The sequence below is a fragment of the Schistocerca serialis genome, chromosome 5, assembly GCF_023864345.2.
Source record: "Schistocerca serialis cubense isolate TAMUIC-IGC-003099 chromosome 5, iqSchSeri2.2, whole genome shotgun sequence".
Lineage (NCBI taxonomy): Eukaryota > Metazoa > Arthropoda > Insecta > Orthoptera > Acrididae > Schistocerca > Schistocerca serialis.
The window spans coordinates 635,095,145-635,115,195 of NC_064642.1; the positions used below are offsets into that span (position 1 = coordinate 635,095,145).

A 20,051-nucleotide genomic window follows, 5' to 3' on the forward strand; every position below is an offset into this window, starting at 1 on the left:
GCAGATGATAAACGGGTATTCATTACATATATCATATTAGAACTGACATGTGATTATATTTTCACCCAATTCGGGTGCATACATCCTGAGAAATCAGTACCCAGAACAACCACATCTGGCCGCAATAACGGCCTTGATACGCCTGGGCATTGAGTCAAACAGAGCTTGGATGGCGTGTACAGGTACAGCTGCCCATGCAGCTTCAACACGATACCACAGTTCATCAAGAGTAGTGACTGGCGTATCGTGACGAGCCAGTTGCTCGGCCACCATTGACCAGACGTTTTCCATTGGTGAGAGATCTGGAGAATGTGCTGGCCAGGGCAGCAGTCGAATATTTTCTGTATCCAGAAAGGCCCGTATAGGATCTGCAACATGCGGTCGTGCATTATCCTGCTGAAATGTAGGGTTTCGCAGGGATCGAATGAAGTGTAGAGCCGCGGGTCGTAACACATCTGAAATGTAACGTCCACTGTTCAAAGTGCAGTCAATCCGAACAAGAGGTGACCGAGACGTGTAACCAATGGCACCCCATACCATCACGCCGGGTGATAAGCCAGTATGGCGATGACGAATACACGCTTCCAATGTGCGTTCACCGCCATGTCGCCAAACACGGATGCGACCATCATGATGCTGTAAAGAGAACCTGGATTCATCCGAAAAAATGACGTTTTGCCTTTCGTGCACCCAGGTTCGTCGTTGAGTATACCATCGCAGGCGCTCCTGTCTGCGATGCAGCGTCAAGGGTAACCGCAGCCATAGTCTCCGCGCTGATAGTCCCTGTTGCTGCAAACGTCGTCGAACTGTTGGTGCAAATGGTTGTTGTCTTGCAAATGAGCCCATCTGTTGACTCAGGGATCGAGACATGGCTGCACGATTCGTTACAGCCATGCGGATAAGATGCCTGTCATCTCGACTGCTAGTAATACGAGACCGTTGAGATCCAGCACGGCGTTCCGTATTACCGTCCTGAACCCACCGATTCCATATTCTGCTAACAGTCATTGGATGTCGACGAATGCGAGCAGCAATGTCGCGATACGATAAACCGCAATCACGTTACGGTACAATCCAACCTTTATCAAAGTCGGAAACGTGATGGTACGCAATTCTCCTCCTTACACGAGGCATCACAAGACCGTTTTACCAGGCAACGCCGGTCAACTGCCGTTTGTGTATGAGAAATCGGTTGGAAACTTTCCTCGTGTCAGCACGTTGTAGGTGTCGCCACCGGCGCCAACCTTGTGTGAATGCTCTGAGAACCTAATCGTTCGCATATAACAACATCTTCTTCCTGTCGGTTAAATTTCGCGTCTGTAGCACGTCATCTTCGTGGTGTAGCAATTTTATTGGCCAGTAGTGTATTTATTACAATGGAGAACATTTCGTAATTAGATATTTTAGTCCATAAAATGAAGCCAGGTTTACAATGTACGTTATGAAAATGGGTACACATTTTTGTAAAAATCTTGCGTCTAAAATCGTTAAAAAGTCACCTATGTCACACAAAGAAAAATTTCCTTCCTCCATAAAAAAGTTTTGGTCTGAAAAGGATATTACGACCTATTAATTCACTGACTTTACACACTATGTGAAAAAGAGCTTAAGGGGGTAGCACTCTTTGAAAATTTATAGAAAACTAATTTTTGTTTGTTTAAAATGTTCCCCGAGATGTCTCATATTCTTGTAGCGTTCATCCAGAGAAGTATGTAGGGTGATTAAGTTGCCCCTAGCGTAGGGTTTTGTGCAACCCGCAACACCTTCGAAAACGACGTGTGATGTTTTCATATTCTCTCGCTGACGACGTGCAACTATTGGTCCTACATAAAAAGTGAATAAGACATTTTTGTGTGAAATTTAATGCAGGCCACTGTTTTCGAGCTATTAAGAAAGTCCCACTTGGAGGTAACTTTTATTGCTTTACTTCAGTACTTCGAAAACCATCCCAGAACAAATTGTTACTACATTAAATTTCCAACAAATAAGTTATATTCTTTTTTTTTCTTTAGAGCTAGTAGTCTGAGCATAGGGAGTGACAGAATTATAAAATCTTGAGCGTGGTAGCTGAAGGCTTTGAGTTGCATATAGCCCATTGGTGCAAGTGGCTGAGTCACCCTGCATAATCAACAGCGCTCTGAGTGGCAGCAACAAGTAACAATGACCACCATATTTTGAAACGTCATCACACTGATCGTATTAGTTAGGTGGATGCAACAGAGCCTTACGATCCAAATCTAACCTAAAATTATTTTTCTGAATCATTCATCACGCCCAGTGCGTTTTCAGAATTGCAGAAAGGGTATTAAGGAATTGTCGAATGCCAATGGATAATACTACTGTTCCCTTAAGATTATGTCTTGATGTACTCAGAACGTTGGGTCTTCGGCCGAGTTTTCTTACTGGACTGATTCACGTGATAGTTTGCTCTGAATTTCGATAGGAATGTCATTAGTGTATTCCGCTAACGCTGTTGTTAAAGCGTTATTTCACTTGTACGTTACATCATTTGTGCAAAACTATATCAATGGAAGACATAGGAAAACAGATCAGACAAGTATACACAAAGTTAGCACTGTTGAAACGACAATGATGGGCCTTTCTTATACACACATCAAAAAAATTATTGCATCACCCCGCTTCCCAGGACTCCTGAAGACGACACTGACTGTGGATATTGTATCACAGACACTTTCCCTTTGACTGTTCAAAGAAGTAACTAGACCCGCCCAAAGATGTAAACAACCATGCATGAGCAGCGCCTATTACACGGAGGAGGTCCGACAGCCGATCAGTTCCAGTCATTCCACCAGGAAGGAGGTACACGGCTCGTGTTGTCTGTAGTTCAACCATGACTAGACCGTCAATAGCGCTATTCGGTCGCGTACGCATCGTTACTTTGTGCCAAGAAGGGCTCTCAACAATGGAAGTGTCCAGGAGTCTCGGAGTGAACAAAAGCGATGTTGTTCGGACATGAAGCAGATACAGAGAGACAGAAACTGTCGAATACGTGCTTCATTCAAGGTGCCCAAGGGCTACTACTGCAGTGGATGACCGCTACCAACGGACTATGGCCGGGAGGAACCCTGACAGCAACGCCACCATGTTGAATAGTGCTGTTCGTACAGCCACAGGACGTCGTGTTACGACTCAAACTGAGCGCATGCTGAGCCTGCATGATGCGCATCGCCACTCCCGCGTCCTTTAAGAGGTCCATCTTTGCAACTACGACACCATGCAACGCGGTACAGATGGGCCCAACAACATGCCAAATGGTCCGCTCAGGATTGGCATCACGTTCTCTTCACTGATGAGTGTCGCATATGCCTTCAACCAGACAATCGTCGGAAAGTTGTGTTTGGAGGCATCCCGGCCAGGCTGAACGCCTTAGACACACTTTTCAGTGAGTGCAGCAAGGTGGAGTTTCCCTGCTGTTTTCGGGTGACATCACATGGGGCCGACATACGCCGCTGGTGGTCATGGAAGGCGCCGTAACGGCTGATACGATACGTGAATGGCATCCTCCGACCGATAGTACAACCATATCGGCAGCATATTGGTGAAGCATTTGTCTTCATGGAGAACAATTCGCACCCCATCGTGCACATCTTTTGAATGTCTTCCTTCAGGATAAACACAAGGCTCAACTAGAGTGGCCAGTATGTCCTCCAAGCATGATCCCTATAGAACATGCCTGGGATATATTGAAAAGGGCTGTCTATGGACGACGTAACCAACCAGCCACTCTGAGGAATCTACGCCAAATCGCCGTTGAGGAGTGGGACAATCTGGTCCAACAGTACCTTGATGAACTTGTGGATAGTATGCCACGACGAATATAGGCATGCATCAATGCAAAAGGACGTGCTACTGGGTAATAGAGGTACCGGTGTGAACAGCAATCTGGACCACCACTTCTGAAGGTCTCGCTGTCTGGTGGTACAACATGCAATGTGTGGTTTTCATGAGCAATGAAAAGGACGGAAATGATGTTTATGTTGATCTCTGTTCCAATTTTCAGTACAAGTTCCGGAACACTCTGAACCGAGGTGATGCAAAACTTTTTTTGATGTGTGTAAAGAGGAAGCCGTCTGGTAGAATTTTGTACAGAGCATAAATTAATCATAGCTGACACTTGGTTCAAGAATCATGAAAGAAGGTTGTATACATGGAAGAACCCTGGAGATACTAAAAGGTATCAGATACATTATATAATGGTAAGACAGAGATTTAGGAATAAGGTTTTAAATTGTAAGACATTTCCAGGGGCAGATGTGGACTCTGACCACAATCTATTGGTTATGAACTGTAGATTAAAACTGAAGAAAGTGCAAAAAGCTGGGAATTTAAGGAGATGGGACCTGGATAAACTGACTAATCCAGAGGTTGTAAAGAGTTTCAGAGAGAGCATAAGGGAAAAATTTACAGGAATTGGGGAAAGAAATACAGTAGAAGAAGAATGGGTAGCTATGAGAGATGAAGTAGTGAAGGCAGCAGAGGATCAAGTACGTAAAAAGACGAGGGCTGATAGAAATCCTTGGGTAACAGAAGAAATATTGAATTTAATTGATGAAAGGAGAAAATATAAAAATGCAGTAAATGAAGCAGGCAAAAAGGAATACAAACGTCTCAAAAATGAGATCGACAGGAAGTGCAAAATGGCTAAGCAGGGATGGCTAGAGGACAAATGTAAGGATGTAGAGGGTTATCTCACTAGGAGTAAGATAGATACTGCCTACAGGAAAACTAAAGAGACCTTTGGAGAAAAGAGAACCACTTGTATGAATATCAAGAGCACAGATACAAACCCAGTTCAAAGCAAAGAAGGGAAAGCAGAAAGGTGGAAGGAGTATATAGAGGGTCTATACAAGGGCGATGTACTTGAGGACAATATTATGGGAATGGATGAGGATGTAGATGAAGATAAAATGGGAGATACGATACTGCGTGGAGAGTTTGACAGAGCACCGAAAGACCTGAGTCGAAACAAGGCCCCGGGAGTTGACAACATTCCATTAGTACTACTGACTGCCTTGGGAGAGCAAACCTCTACCATCTGGTGAGCAAGATGTATGAGACACGCGAAATACCCTCAGACTTCAAGAAGAATATAATAATTCCAATCCGAAAGAAAGCAGGTGTTGACAGATGTGAAAATTGCCGAACTATCAGTTTAATAAGTTACAGCTGCAAAATACTAACGCGAATTCTTTACAGACGAATGGAAAAACTGGTAGAAGTCGATCTCGGGGAAGATCAGTTTGGATTCCGTAGAAATGTTGGAACACGTGAGAAAATACTGACCTTACGCCTTATCTTAGAAGAAAGATTAAGGAAAGGCAAACCTACCTTTCTAGCATTTGTAGACTTAGAGAAATCTTTTGACAATAGTGACTGGAATACTCTCTTTCAAATTCTAAAGGTGGCAGGGGTAAAATACAGGGAGCGAAAGGCTATTTACAATTTGTACAGAAACCAGATAGCAGTTATAAGAGTCGAGGGGCATGAAAGGGAAGCAGTGGTTGGGAAGGGAGTAAGAAAGGATTTTAGCTTCACCCCGATGTTATTCAGTCTGTATATTGAACAAGCAGTAAAGGAAACAAAAGAAAAATTTGGAGTAGGTATTAAAATCCATGGAGAAGAATTAAACTTTTGTATGGAGTATAGCCATGTATGGAAGTGAAACATGGACGATAAATTGTTTGGACAAGAAGAGAATAGAACCTTTCGAAATGTGGTGCTACAGAAGAATGCTGAAGAATAGAAGGGTAGATCACGTAACTAATGAGGAGGTATTGAATAGAACAGGGGAGAAGAGGAGTTTGTGGCACAACTTGACAAGAAGAAGGGATCGGTTGGTACGGCATCAAGGGATCACAAATTTAGCACTGGAGGGCAGCGTGGAGGGTAAAAATCGTAGAGGGAGACCAAGAGATGAATACACTAAGCAGATTCAGAAGTATGTAGGTTGCAGTAAGTACTGGGAGATGAAGCAGCTTGCACAGGATAAAGTAGCATGGAGAGCTGTATCAAACCAGTCTGAGGACTGGAGACAACAACAACAACAACAATGTAGAAATATACGGGGTGGTTTTTCCACCGTGTACAAATTCTAGGGATTGATCAACGATACAGAACAAAAAAGGTCTAATGAACTTATGCCCGGATGTGCTTGGTTTCCATGCTAGAGACGATTTATTCAATCATACTTTGTTACAGAGACTGCAGTGCAATACGCGCTGTACCATGCAGCCACAGCTATAGAATGCTTGGTATCCTCCTCTATGGTGACACTGCCCCAGCGCCCTCTCCTGTGATAGTAAATGGTACTGTTGTGTCCCATTCACTTTCCTTGCTGACGCACCTTGAACGTGATACAGCGTTCTACACAATGGTTCCATATTCGAATCGATAGCTTGTCGACATGGTATGAATTTACGGAAAGGCATATGGCAACGGGTGGCGGGCAGCAATTTGTATCAGGAGACTTATCCTCGCTGACAATAAGCACACCATTCAATGTTTGCAACAGCGTTTCACCGTTTGTCTGAGACAGGGTTGTTTCAGGAAGCAAGAAACCATGAAGGACGTACCAGAAATGTTCGGACAAAAGACTTGGAGGAAAATTTGATTAACATTGCGGAAAGCGACCGCCGTGTCAGTACCAGGCAATTGGCTCGCTAGTAAAGGGCAAGCCAGACGACTGTGTGGAACATTCTCCATAACAATTGTTACTATCCTTATCACTTACAGCGTGTGCAGGGCTTACTAGCGACAGACTTTCCACATCGGGAGCGGTTTTGTCGCTGGTTTCTTCACCAGCCAACCACGCTTCCGTGATTTGTGTCATCCACCCTATTCACAGGTGAAGCCAGCTTTACGCGTAGTGATATCTTCATCTTTCATAAAAGTCATCTGTGAGATGTTCTGCAGAACCCCCATCGTATGATGATTGCGAATCATCGGCATCGGTGCAGCCGGAACGTGTGGGCCGGGATAATCGGCGATCGTATTTCGGGTCCAGTCTTCCTTCCACGTCGCCCAGCAGGCTGGAACTATCGGCGTGTCTTGCGTGTGACTTTACCTCCCCTGCTGGAAAAAGTGTCATTGATGATTCGAACGTGTGAGACAGAACATGCTACGACGCGTACACGCAAGCGTTGAGGCACATGGAAACCATTTTCAACACATACTGTAACTGACTTCACGGTACAGCGCGTATTACATCGCAGTCTCTGTAACAATGTATGATTGAAATGTCTCTAGCATGGAAACCATGCATTTCCGGACGTAAGTTCATTAGACCTTTTTTGTTCTGTATCCTCTCGTCGATCGGTTCCAAAAGTTTGTACACGGTGGAAAAAACCACCCTGTAGCATGGGCCGCATCTTAATATCGAATAACTGTACGCTTATGTAACAGAATTGCAGTCAAGCATAAACGTGTTCTATTTTGGTTCTCTCTATCCCTATTAGCTTTACAACAGAAATATTAGATTCTCAGTACAGGTTTGTTTTTTAGGTCAGTGCACAACGTACACTAATATGATTCAGTTTTATTTTATCCATTATCAAATAGTTCTTGAAAGTTTATGGATGTAGAAACAACGACAACAGAAGATTGATATCACATCAGATGCTGAATCACGAAACAGGTTATACAAATGTATAAAAATTCAACCTGAATGAATTGACTTTGGGGATCTGATAACTGCTTTTATCCGAAGAAACAAATATCCCAGAGCAATATTACATCAAAGTCCTGCCTTCAGTTAGCATTAGAACTGCTCAAAGCCACACAAAATCAGCATAATGCTGGAGTTTTCATCATTAGTTAAACATTCGACCTACGTTTTTTATGGTTTGTATGCTCGACGATGGTTTGTTTTCATCACAAATACCAAACATCTGTTAAATGTACTTCTGATGAATGCATTGGGCTTACAAAGTTCGCCGGCCGGAGTGGCCGAGCGGTTAAAGGCGCTACAGTCTGGAACCGCACGACCGCTACGGTCGCAGGTTCGAATCCTGCCTCGGGCATGGATGTGTGTGATGTCCTTATGTTAGTTAGGTTTAAGTAGTTCTAAGTTCTAGGGGACTTATGACCACAGCAGTTGAGTCCCATAGTGCTCAGAGCCATTTGAACCATTTTTTTTTACAAAGTTCATGGGATAGCGATATGCACATATACAGTTGGTGGTATTATTGTGTTCACGAAGTATAAAATGGCAGTGCTTTTGTGGAGCTGCCATTTGCAATCAGTTTTCCGACGAGATTGTGGCCGCATGAAGGGAATTAACATATTTTAAGCGCGGAATAGTAGTTGGAACTAGACGCATAGGACATTCGGAAATCATTAGAGTGCTCAATATTCCGAGATTCATAGTGTCAAGAGTGGATTGAGAATAACACATCTCAGGCATTATCTCTCACCAAGGACAATGCAGTGGCCGACGGCGTTAAGTTAACAGCCGAGAGCAGCGGCGTTTACGTAGAGTTGTCAATGTCAAGAGACAAGCAATGCTGCGTGAAATAAACGCTGGAATCTACGTGGGACGTACGACGAACGTATCTGTTACGACGTTGCGGGTAAATGTGATGTTAATGGGCTATGGCAGCAGACGACAGTTGCGAGTGCCTCTGCTAAGAGCACGACATTGCCTGCAACGCTTCAAGTGTGTTCGTGACCGCACGAGTTGGACCGTAGACGACTGGAAAACATTGACCTGGTCGGATGAGACTCGGTTTCAGTTGGTAAGAGCTAATGGTAGGCTTCGAGTGTGATGCAGACCTCACAAGCCCATTTACCCAAGTTGTCAACAAGGCACTGGCAAGCTGGTGGTGGCTCCATGATAGCGCGGACTTTATTTACATGGAAAGGATTGGGTCCCTTGGTTCGACTTAATGATCTTTGACTGGAAAATGTTATTTTCGGATACTTGGAGCCCATCTGCAACTGTTTATGGACTTCGTGTTCCCAAACAATGATGGAATTCTTATGGATGACAATGTGCCATGTCACCGGGCCGCAATTGCTCACGACTGGTTTGAAGGACATTCTGAACAATTCGAGCGGATGATTTGGCCACCTATCGAACTTTTATGGGACTTAATCGACAGGTTAGTTCGTGTACAAAATCCTGCGCCGGTAACACTTTCACAGTAGGAACAGCATGGCTGAATGTTTAAGCAGGGGACTTCCAGAGACTTGTTGAGTCCATGCCATGTCGATTAGTCGCTCTACACAGGACAAAAGGAAATCCGAAACGATATTAGGAGGTATCTCAAGAGTTTTGCCACCTCAGTGTATGTAAGGCAGTACTACTAAGAGTGAACTGTTATTCGAGTCAGAAACAGAATAATCGAATTTAAAAGTCATAAACGGAACCGCCTGTATCTATAGGGAAAGATACATTAGTAATTACTAAAACACGCTTGCTTACATTATAGTAAAATCACCAAAATAATGCAGCAGCTCGAGCATACCCAATATAACGCTTAAAATGATACAGTACACGCCAAACGCACCTAATAACGCGAACCGTCTCCCGAAATGCGTCATTTCTGTGACCGACAGCAGCAAATGCTATGGTATAACAAACACAAACATATGATTCCGTGCTCACCTAGGTATCAGTTGTCCTGACGCTGCAGAACGTGGCGGCTAAAGTTCCCAGTTGACTTTAAATACGGTGGCTCCTTGGCCTGTCTGTGTCGTTTACATCGGTCATTATGTCCCTCCCAAAGACACCAGATGCTCCTTTATTGAGTTACAGGGCGAGTTGTGAAAAATTGTACTCAAAAACCAGTCAGACCGGGAAAAAGTGGCCAATGCGGCAGCATGTTATTTCGCCAGTTGCCTAACAGACATGATGTATATTATGAACGTGATAATGTCCATAACGAGCTCACCCCCCGCCCCTCCACTCACATGAAGCACACATCTTGCCGTTGGTGTGTGTGTGTGTGGGGGGGGGGGGGGGGGGGGGGGGGGGCTTGCGTGCCTCAGCGATACAGATAGCACTGCCGTAGGTGCAACCACAACGGAGGGGTATCTGTTGAGAGGCCAGAGAAACGTGTGGTTCCTGAAGAGGAACAGCAGCCTTTTCAGTAGTTCCAGGGGCAATAATCTGGATGATTGATTGGTCTGACTTGTCACATCGACCAGAATGGCCTACCTTTGCTGGTGCCGCGAACAGCTGAAAGCAAGGGGAAACTACAGTTGTAATTTTTCTCAAGGGCATACAGCTCTACAGTGTGGTTAAAGTGATGGCATCCTCTTGGATAAAATATTCGGAGGTAAAATAGTCTCCCAGGAGACTCTCAGGAGGATGTCGTTAACAGTAGAAACAAAACTGGCGTTCTACGCATCAGAGCGTGGAATGTCAGATCCCTTATTCGGGCAGGCAGGTTAGAAAATATAAAAAGGGAAATGAATAGGTTAAAGTTATATACAGTTGGAATTAGTGAAGTTCGGTGCCAGGAGGAACAGGGCTTCTGGTCAGGTGAAATATGGTTATAAATACAAAATCAAACAGGATAATGCAGGAGTAGGTTCAATAACGAATAAAAAATAGAAACGCTGATAATCTAATAGGGACAACATAATGAACGCATTATTGTAGCTAAGATAGACCCGAAGCCCACACTTACCACAGTAGCACAGCAGCAGACGTTTATATGCCAACTAGCTCGGCAGATGAAGAGGAGATTGAAGAAATGTATGGTGAAATAAAAGAAATTATTCAGGTAGTTAAGGGAGACAAAAATTTAATAGTCATGGGGGACTGGAATTCGATAGTAGGAAAACGAAGACAAGGAAAATTAGTATGCGAATATGGACTGGGTAAAGGTATGAAAGAGGACGCCACCTGGCGGAATTTTGCACAGAGCATAATTTAATCATAGCTAACACATGGTTTAAGAATCATGAACGAAGGCTGTAAACGTGGAAGAGACCTGGACACACCGGAAGGTCTCAGATTGATTATATAATGGTAAGACAGAGATTTCGGAACCAAGATTTTAACCTGCAAGACATTTCCAGGGGCATATATGGAGTCTGACCACAATTTATTGGTTATGATCTGCAGATTAAAACTGAAGAAACTGCAAAAAAGACAGGAATTTAAGGAGATGGAACCTGAATAAACCGAAAGAACAAAAGGTTGTCGAGAGTTTCAGAGAGAGTATTGAGGAACGATTGGCAAGAACAATGAAAAAGAATACAGTAGAAGAGGAATATGTAGCTTTGAGAGATGAAATAGAGAAGGCAGCAGAGGAGCAAGTAAGTAAAAATTCGAGAGCTAGTAGAAATCCTTGGGTAACGCAATTGAATTTAATTTGTGAAAGGACAAATATAAAACGCAATAAATGAAGTAGGCGAAAGGGAATACAAACAACTAAAAAATGAGATCGACAGAAGGCTCTAAATGGGTAAGCAGGAATGGCTAGAGGACATATGTAAGGATGTAGAAGCACATATCACTAGGGGTAAGATAAAAATGGTTCAAATGGCTCTGAGCACTAGTTGACTTAACATCTGAGGCCATCAGTCCCCTAGAACTTAGAACTACTTAAACCTAACTAACCTAAGGACATGACACACACCCATGCCCGAGGCAGTATTCGAACCTGCGACCGTAGCGGTCACGCGGTTCCAGACTGAAGCGCCTAGAACCGCTCGGCCACACCGGCCGGCAAGGGGTAAGATACATGCTGCCTACAGGAAAATGGGAGACCTTAGGAGAAGGTAAACCAGTCCTCAGCAAAGAAGGGAAACCAGGAAGTTAGAAGGTGTGTATAGAAGGTCTGTACAAAGGAGATGTACTTGAGGGCAATATTATGGAGATGGAAGGGAGATATGATATTGTGAGAAGACTTTGAGAAAGCACTGAAAGACTGAAGTCGAAACAAGGCCCCGGAAGTAGACAACATTCCGGTAGATGGTTCAAGTGACTCTGAGCACTATGGGACTCAACTTCTGAGGTCATTAGTCCCCTAGAACTTAGAACTAGTTAAACCTAACTAACCTAAGGACATCACACACATCCATGCCAGAGGCAGGATTCGAACCTGCGACCGTGGCGGTCTCGCAGTTCCACACTGCAGCGCCTAGAACCGCACGGCCACTTCGGACGGCATTCCTGTAGAGCTACTGGTGTCCTTGGGAGAGCCAGCCATGACAAAACTCTTCCTTTTGGTGAGCAAGAAATTCCAAAGAAAACATGTGCTGACAGGCGTGAAAATTACCTTACTACCAGTTTAATAAGTCACGGTTGTAAAATACTAACACTAATCCTTTACAGAAGATTGGAAGAACTGGTAGAAGCCGACCTTGAGGAAGATCAGTTTGGATTCCGTAGAAATGTTGGAACACGTGAGGCAATACTGACCCTACGACTTCTCATAGAAGATAGGTTAAGGAAAGGCAAACCTGCAGACAAACCTTCATTTATAGGATTTGTAGACATGGAGAAAGCTTTTGACAATGTTTACTGGAATACTCTCTTTCAAATTCTAAATGTGGCAGGGGTAAAATACAGGGAAAGGACGGCTATTTACAATTTGTACAGAAGCCAGATGGCAATTTTGAGAATCGAGGGGCATGAAAGGGAAGCAGTGACACAGGGTTGTAATCTATCCCCGATTTATTCAGTCTGCATGTTGAGCAAACAGTAAAGGAAACGAAAGAAAAATTTGGAGTAAAAATGAAGTGCAGGGAGAAGAAATAAAAACTCTGAGGTTCGCCGATGACATTGTAATTCTGTCAGAGACAGCAAAGGACTTGGAAGAGCAGTTGAACGGAATGGATAGTGTCTGGAAAGGATGATATAAGATGAACATCAACAAAAGCAAAACGAGGATAATGGAATTTACTCGAATTAAATCAGGTGATGTCGAGGAAATAAGATTAGGAAATGAGACAGTTAATGTAGTAAACGAGTTTTCCTATTTGGGGAGGAAAATAACAGATGGTGGTCGACGTAGGGAGGATATAAAATGTAGACTGGCAACGGCAAGAAAAGTGTTTCTGAAGGAGAGAAATTTGTTAACATCGAGTATAGATTTAAGTGTCAGGAATTCCTTTCTGAAAGTATTTGTAAGGAGTGTAGCTATGTATGGAAATGAAACATGGGCGATAAACAGTTTAGACAAGAAGAGAATAGAAGCTTTTGAAATGTGGTGCTACAGAAGAATGCTGAAGATTGGATGGGTACACCACGTAACTAATGAGGAGCTACTGAATAGAACTGAGGAGAAGAGAAATCTGTGGCACAACCTGACTAGAAGGAAGGGTGGTTGGTAGGACACATTTTCTGAGGCAACAAGGGGTCATCAATTTAGTCCTGGAGGGCTGCGTGAGAGAGGGGGGGGGGGGGGGGGGTAAAATCGTAGAGGAAGGCCAAGTGATGAACGCATTAAGCAAATTCAGACGGTTGTAGGGTGTAGTAGTTACACGGAGGTGAAGATGCTTGCTCAGGATAGAGCAGCATGGAGAGCTGCATCAAACCAGTCTTTGCACTGAAGATAACAACAATAACAACATGAACGTGCTCTAACCTGAGATCGGACCAAGCCGTTACAACTTCTGAACAAAATCAGATGGAAAGCTTATCGAGAGAACAGAGCAGCAGATGAGAGAAGCTGACAAAGAGGCCGGCAGGACCACCGTAGCCACGAACAAGGTGGAGTAGGATTCCTTTTGGACCTCGAAGAATTTCTGTATTATCCAGAGATGGCTGACTAGAAGCATCTTAATCTTAACTACTAGAAAAGTAACTGCAAATGCGTTTTCCTAAAACCTGTATTTCTTAAACTGACGAGAAACAGAGCTTGAGAGCGGTTACATACGATTTTGATTGGAGTTAGATGCCACCATTCTAAATTGAATTCTATACCAGCACACGTAACCGTTCTGCTATATCTTCAAAAGTCCATTTTCAGTGCACATTTGTTTCAATATGTCACCATTCTGTTAGAAGGTAACATTTTTGAATTTTTCTATGTATGCTGGTATAAAATATGTTTTAAATGACTTATACAAAATTATTTTGTTTCAAGTTCAGTAGATGGGCTTCGGGAATTCCCGCCGATGATTAATGTTCCGGCTGCAAGGAGTCTTTCCACTTTGTACAGCGGTTACAGCGCTTTCAGAGAGCGTCAGATGTGGACAGAAAAATGTTTCCTACAGATAAGAGTGTAAGAACTAGAACTATATCATCAGATTTTTTTGTTTTATTTGAAAAATAATCAAGAACAGCACCTATTTTTATGCGTGTAAAGAGAATTACACTCTTAACTGAGTGCGAGACCGATTCTTAAAGTTTTTAGGCTTCATAAATCTAGCAGGGGGCCACGAATCTGCCGCAATACCCTGTTCTCTTAACTTCCTATAGCTTGATTAAGCTGCAGAGACAATTACCATTGGCAAAACGAATAAACGTGCTTAACACAAGCTGAGTACTGTTCAGTAATTAAAATACTGATTGATCCTTAATGTTGTGAATGCAGTGGAAGATCTGTTTGTGACTTAGGTTCAGAATGCACGAAGTCAGGTTCACCACATTGCTTTTCAAAGTTAAAGTTCGGAATATTGGTTGCGAATAACTTTCAAAGACTACGAAACTGTGCTGCAATTCCACAAGTCTTTAAACACAACGCTGCAGTTCAAAACCCGACGGTGGAAAAACCTCTGAGTTCCCGAAATCCTGCAAAAATTCCACATGTCCTAAACTTGTCAGTCAAAAAATTTCAAACGCTAATGCTGCTGACAAGCCGATCATGAACGCACGTCTTGACTTACCGATCTCGCAAAGCGAACCGATCTTGGCCAGCATGACCACTGCCCTTATACAGCCTCGATGTGCCGTTGCAATACCAACAAAACTAAACGTAGGTGCATATTACTATAAACATTACACATCTAAACACGTCACATACGATTCGCGCTAATCCCTTTGACCTGTTAAAGAATGTCATTTTATCACTACTACGTGTATTACACATCAGTCAGGGCTAGAATTTCATCAGATTTCCTAGGTTGGCAATAGATTTTGGTGAGTGTGCTTGGTTTTTGGATTATGTGCAACTTATTCGATGAAATGGTCAAAACGTGCATTACTTACTTTCACCTGTTTCAAACCTGAAAAGAATTAAACCTCCACAGATACTTATCTTAGTCTGTTAACAGGGAGTTGAAAAATTCCCTTTACAGACTTCTGGGGCTTGCAGAGGGGACAGCGTACACGATATTTTGAATTGTAACTCATGTCCGTGAAAACATGTTTGCTAACTAACTGTGCAAGAGGGTGGTCACTCCGCAGAGTAAAGTTTCATTCTGGAAAGTAGTAGAGGATTAACACTTTTGCTACACATACCATTTCAATTCAGTGATGATTAACTGCCCCTGAATTGCTCTGCACAGTTTCATTCGATTCGCAACAGTTCAAACATTTACAACCTGAAACTTCCTGGCATATTAAAACTGTGTGCCGGACCGAGACTCGAACTCGGGACCTTTGCCTTTCGCGGGCAAGTGTTCTACCACTGTTGGAAGGTAAGAGACGAGGTACTGGAGGAACTGAAGCTGTAGGGAGGGGATCGTGAGTCGTGGTTGGGTATCTCAGTTGTAGAGCACTTGCCCACGAAAGGCAAAGGTTCCGAGTTCGAGTCTCGGTCTGGTACACAGTTTTAAGCTGCCATGAAGTTCCATATCAGCGCTCACTCCGCTGCTGAGTGAAAATCTCATTCTGGAAGCATTTATAAGAAATGTTAATAAGAGTAACAATAATATTCAGTGCTCCCCACGAGCTGCAATAGTCTTTCTTACCTACTTGAATACTAAATGTTATTGTAATTTTATAATTATATCTGTATATTCCGTTGTATGGTATGAGTGGATGAGTGTATGTGGGTGCTTAAGTTCACTTTTATTTTTAAGCAAAGACATGAGACGTTGCCACACCATAGGCATTCTTTTTCACAACAGATTTATTCCGTTCAGCCAGTAGCCAAGAGTGGACTTATCATTTAAGTTTCTCTTAAGAAGTTACAATAGTACAGTTAAGAACAGCGATAGGAGGCCTCGTTCATTCATACATACACAACAAACATTTTAATTCCCTATTGATTTTAGTCGATATGTTTGCATATCTGGACAGGAGAATCTCCAAAGACAATAAAACACTTACTGCCTGCTTACATATCTCTGTACTTGAATACCCATGCCTATACTAGTTTCTTTGGTGCTTCAGTGTATTACAGAAACAAATCCTATTAAATCTATGATCCGACACACCACTGTTGCAGAAAATTACAAGACGCCACTACTGCAACGGAGACCGTAACTGCTACTTCCCCTTTTCCCTGAATTCTAACTCCTATGGTCCATCTGGATGGCAACTATGATCTTATATAGAACACAAATAATGAAAAACTATCGCCAGCACTCCACGACCTGGTGGAGACAAAAGTTTCAACGTTATGATTAAAAACTCAAAATCAGATTTCTTTTCAGTTCTCTCATTTTTATTGTCCTAGAAACCGTGGATTGTTTTTACCCCTTAGTTTGTACAAGGGCGTACTGAAAAGAGGCCATGACATTGGGATCAACACTTTGTACATCGTTAGTAGGCCATTAAAACAACATAATGTACAAACAGTAAGTTACACTACTCTGGCAATTCCGAGAAAATCGCACGAGAAATTTTACGCGTCTTTATGTAACTGATGTACCTGTATCTAGATGTCGGAGGTTAGAGCTCCTGGTGGTCAACTGATTAGCGTTTGAACGCGTGTGAGGCGAAGTTTCGACTCCCGCTCAGACTTCTGTGTCTGCAGCTCGAAGCGTCGAGGAGCAAAGTAGTTTCTGGTACCTTAACAGATTGTCTGTATAAGGGATTTCACACATGACGATAGGCATACATTATCAGGAAAACTCTATACCTTTTTTCATTTACTTGCCGATAATTATAAATATGTCTGTTCTATTAACTAAATTTAATTAAAAATAGTAAGTTGTCAAATAACATGAAATTCACTAAAACTTCATGCAAAAGCAATTTTTTAAATTATATTACCTCTCAAAGGTCATACAAATTAAATAATATGATCAGTGAAGAAAAAATATAGATTAAGCCTTTGACCCGGAGCCGAACCGTCGCTTCATACACGATCGTCCCACGAATCTCGATCGCTAACAACTTTTTTTTCTTTAAGAATCTCACTTTGTTCGTTATAGTTCGTTGCATTTGTTCGCGACAGGCGTCCCATGACATCCGCTCAAGTTCCTCTTTAATCTATTGTCAGTTTTTTACACTGAAGATCCAAAGAAACTGGTACACCTGCCTAAACCGTGTAGGGCCCCGCTAGCACGCAGAAGTGTTGCAACACGACGTGGCATGGACTCGACTAATGTCTGAAGTAGTGCTGAAGGGAACTGAAACTATGAATCCTGCAGGGCCGTCCATAAATACGTAAGAGTACGAGGGGGTGGAGAGCCCCTCTGAACAGCATGTTGCAAGGCATCCCAGATATGCTCAATAATGTTCATGTCTGGGGAGTTTGGTGGCCAGCACAGGTGTTTAAACTCAGAAGAGTGTTGCTAGAGCTACTCTGCAGCGTTTTGGATCTGTGGGGTGTCGCATTGTCCTGCCGTAATTGCCCAAGTCCGTCGGAATCGACAGTGGACATGAATGGATGCAGGTGATCAGATAGGATGCTTACGCACGTGTAACTACTCAGAGTCGCATCTGGACGTATCAAGAGACCCATAGCACACGCCCCAGACCATTGCAGAGCCTCCATCAGCTTGAAATGTCACCTGCTGATATGCAGGGTCCGTGGATTCATGATGTTGTGTCCAAACCCGCAGACGTCCATCCGTTCGATACAATTTGAAACGAGACTCGTCCGACCAGGCAACATGTTTTCAGTCATCAACAGTCCAATGTCGGTGTTGATTGGCCCAAGCGAGGAGTAAAGCTTTGTGTCGTGCAGTCATCAAGGGTACACGAGTGGGCCTTCGGTTCCGAAACCCCATATCGATGTTCTTTCATTGAACGGTTCGCACGCTGACACTTGGTGATGACCCAGCATTGCAATCTACAGCGATTTGCGGAAGGGTTGCACTTCTGTCACGTTGAACGACTCTTTTCAGTCGTCGTTGGTCCCGTTCTTACAGGATCTTTTTCCGGCCGCGGCGATGTCGGAGATTTGATGTTTCACCGGATCCTTGATATTCACGTTACACTCGTGAAATGGTCATATGGGAAAATCTCCACTTCATCGCTACCTCGGAGATGCTGTGTCCCATCGCTCGTGCGCCGACTGTAGCACCACATTCCAACTCACTTAAATCTTGATAGACTGCCATTGCAACAGCAGTAACCGATCTAACAACTGCGCCAGACCCTTGTTGTCTCATATAGGCGTTGCCGAACTCAGCGCTGTATTCTACCTGCTTACATATCTCTATACTTGAATACCCATGCCTATACCAGTTTCTTTGGTGCTTCAGTGTATTACAGAGGATAGCTAAACCTCTGACCGAACACACTAAGCTACCGTGCCGGCGAAAACCCACTTGACAACCGCGATGTCTGACACGCAGGCGCTACGCACAGAATCTACATGTATTACATAAAAGACGCGCAAAACTTCTCTTGCGATCTTCTCGGAATTGTCAGAGTAATGCATCTTACCACTTGCATATTATGTTGTTTTAATGGCCAACTAGAGCTGCACACAGTTGAAGTAAATCTGTTACCCCCAAACGTCGTGGCCTCCCCTTGTTAGTCGACATTCCTGTTTCGCTAACGCAAGTTGCACCCTCTGTCGTTAAGGGACTCTGAATTTCATCGTGTGATCTGGCAGTGTGTAGCGTAACTATGTCAGTGGGTGAGAAACAACGTGATGTGACAGAGTTTCTAGCCGTAGAAACCATGCCTCCAACTGAATTTCATAGGAAGATGAAAGGTCTGCACGGTGATGATTGTATCGACATCAGTAAGGTGACGGTGGTGGTAACCTCTACAGGTGTGAGAAAGCTCGGGGTGGACGGTACTCAACCGATGAAGCGTCGACACGGCTGGCGGAGAGGGACAGGAAATATTCTCGGCAAGAATCGGAAGAGCAAAGCAGCAACTTTTGTTCTAGCTTTCGAAATGCTCTTCTCACTCTAGTCAATATGTACAAGGATGTGGGATTCCAATCTGTTGGCAGGAGAACGGTATGTGGCAGAGAATATCTTAGCTAAAGCCAACGAATTATTCTATTTCTACGTGGTGTATTTGGAAGGTAAGGTTCGATCGGCCGCGAAATGGAAGCCACAACGAGAATCCTATGAAGCTTTGCTCAGATATGTTGGACAGTGTCTCCCACATACCCGTCGTTTGCGTCATGTCGCTGTTTTCAGTTCTGAACGCCCAGTGAGCACGTAAAGAAACGTAGAAAATAGCATCTACTGCCAACTATGATGGCCTGGTGAGAGATTTCACCTGATGTCATGCAGCTCACATAACGTAACTGTCATGCGTTCCTTCCTTCAAGAAAAATCTCGGCAGCATGCTGCAAGACCAATGGAGATGCTCCTGCAGCGTTTTCGATGGGAAGTGTTTGTTCATCCACAGTACAAACCCGTCATTAGCTCCCCCTGAGTTTCATCTCTGCTGACATGAACCGCTGGCTACGAAGACAACTTTTAGACACAGGCAGCAAGTTGAAGACAAGCGTAAAGAATAGGCAGAAAGCACAGGCGGCTGCCTTCTATGACGAGGATATTGTAAAATTGGTACAACGCTACGACAAATATCACTCGTGGCGGCGGCTGTGTAGAAAAATAGCTGGAAGGTGTAGCTGCCTGTTACAAATAAAAACATTTTTGATTTTCGCAGTGGTCTCCACTCCGCGGACAATCGGGTCTTATTTTCGAAAAGCTCTCGTAGAATGCATCATTCACTGTGCAGCAGACTCTTGCCTTTCGTAGGTAATACCCTAGCCGACTTACTTTTCCAAACACAAGTCACAACCCAGCTCATAGTTTCAATCTGC

At 43.5% G+C, this 20,051-nt stretch overlaps 1 protein-coding gene across 1 annotated transcript in view; it reads right to left on the reverse strand.

Annotated features, from left to right (window-relative positions):
- LOC126482114 (uncharacterized) overlaps positions 1 to 20,051 on the reverse strand; it is a 191,300-nt gene that overhangs the window by 97,936 nt on the left and 73,313 nt on the right. The window lies entirely within an intron of this gene.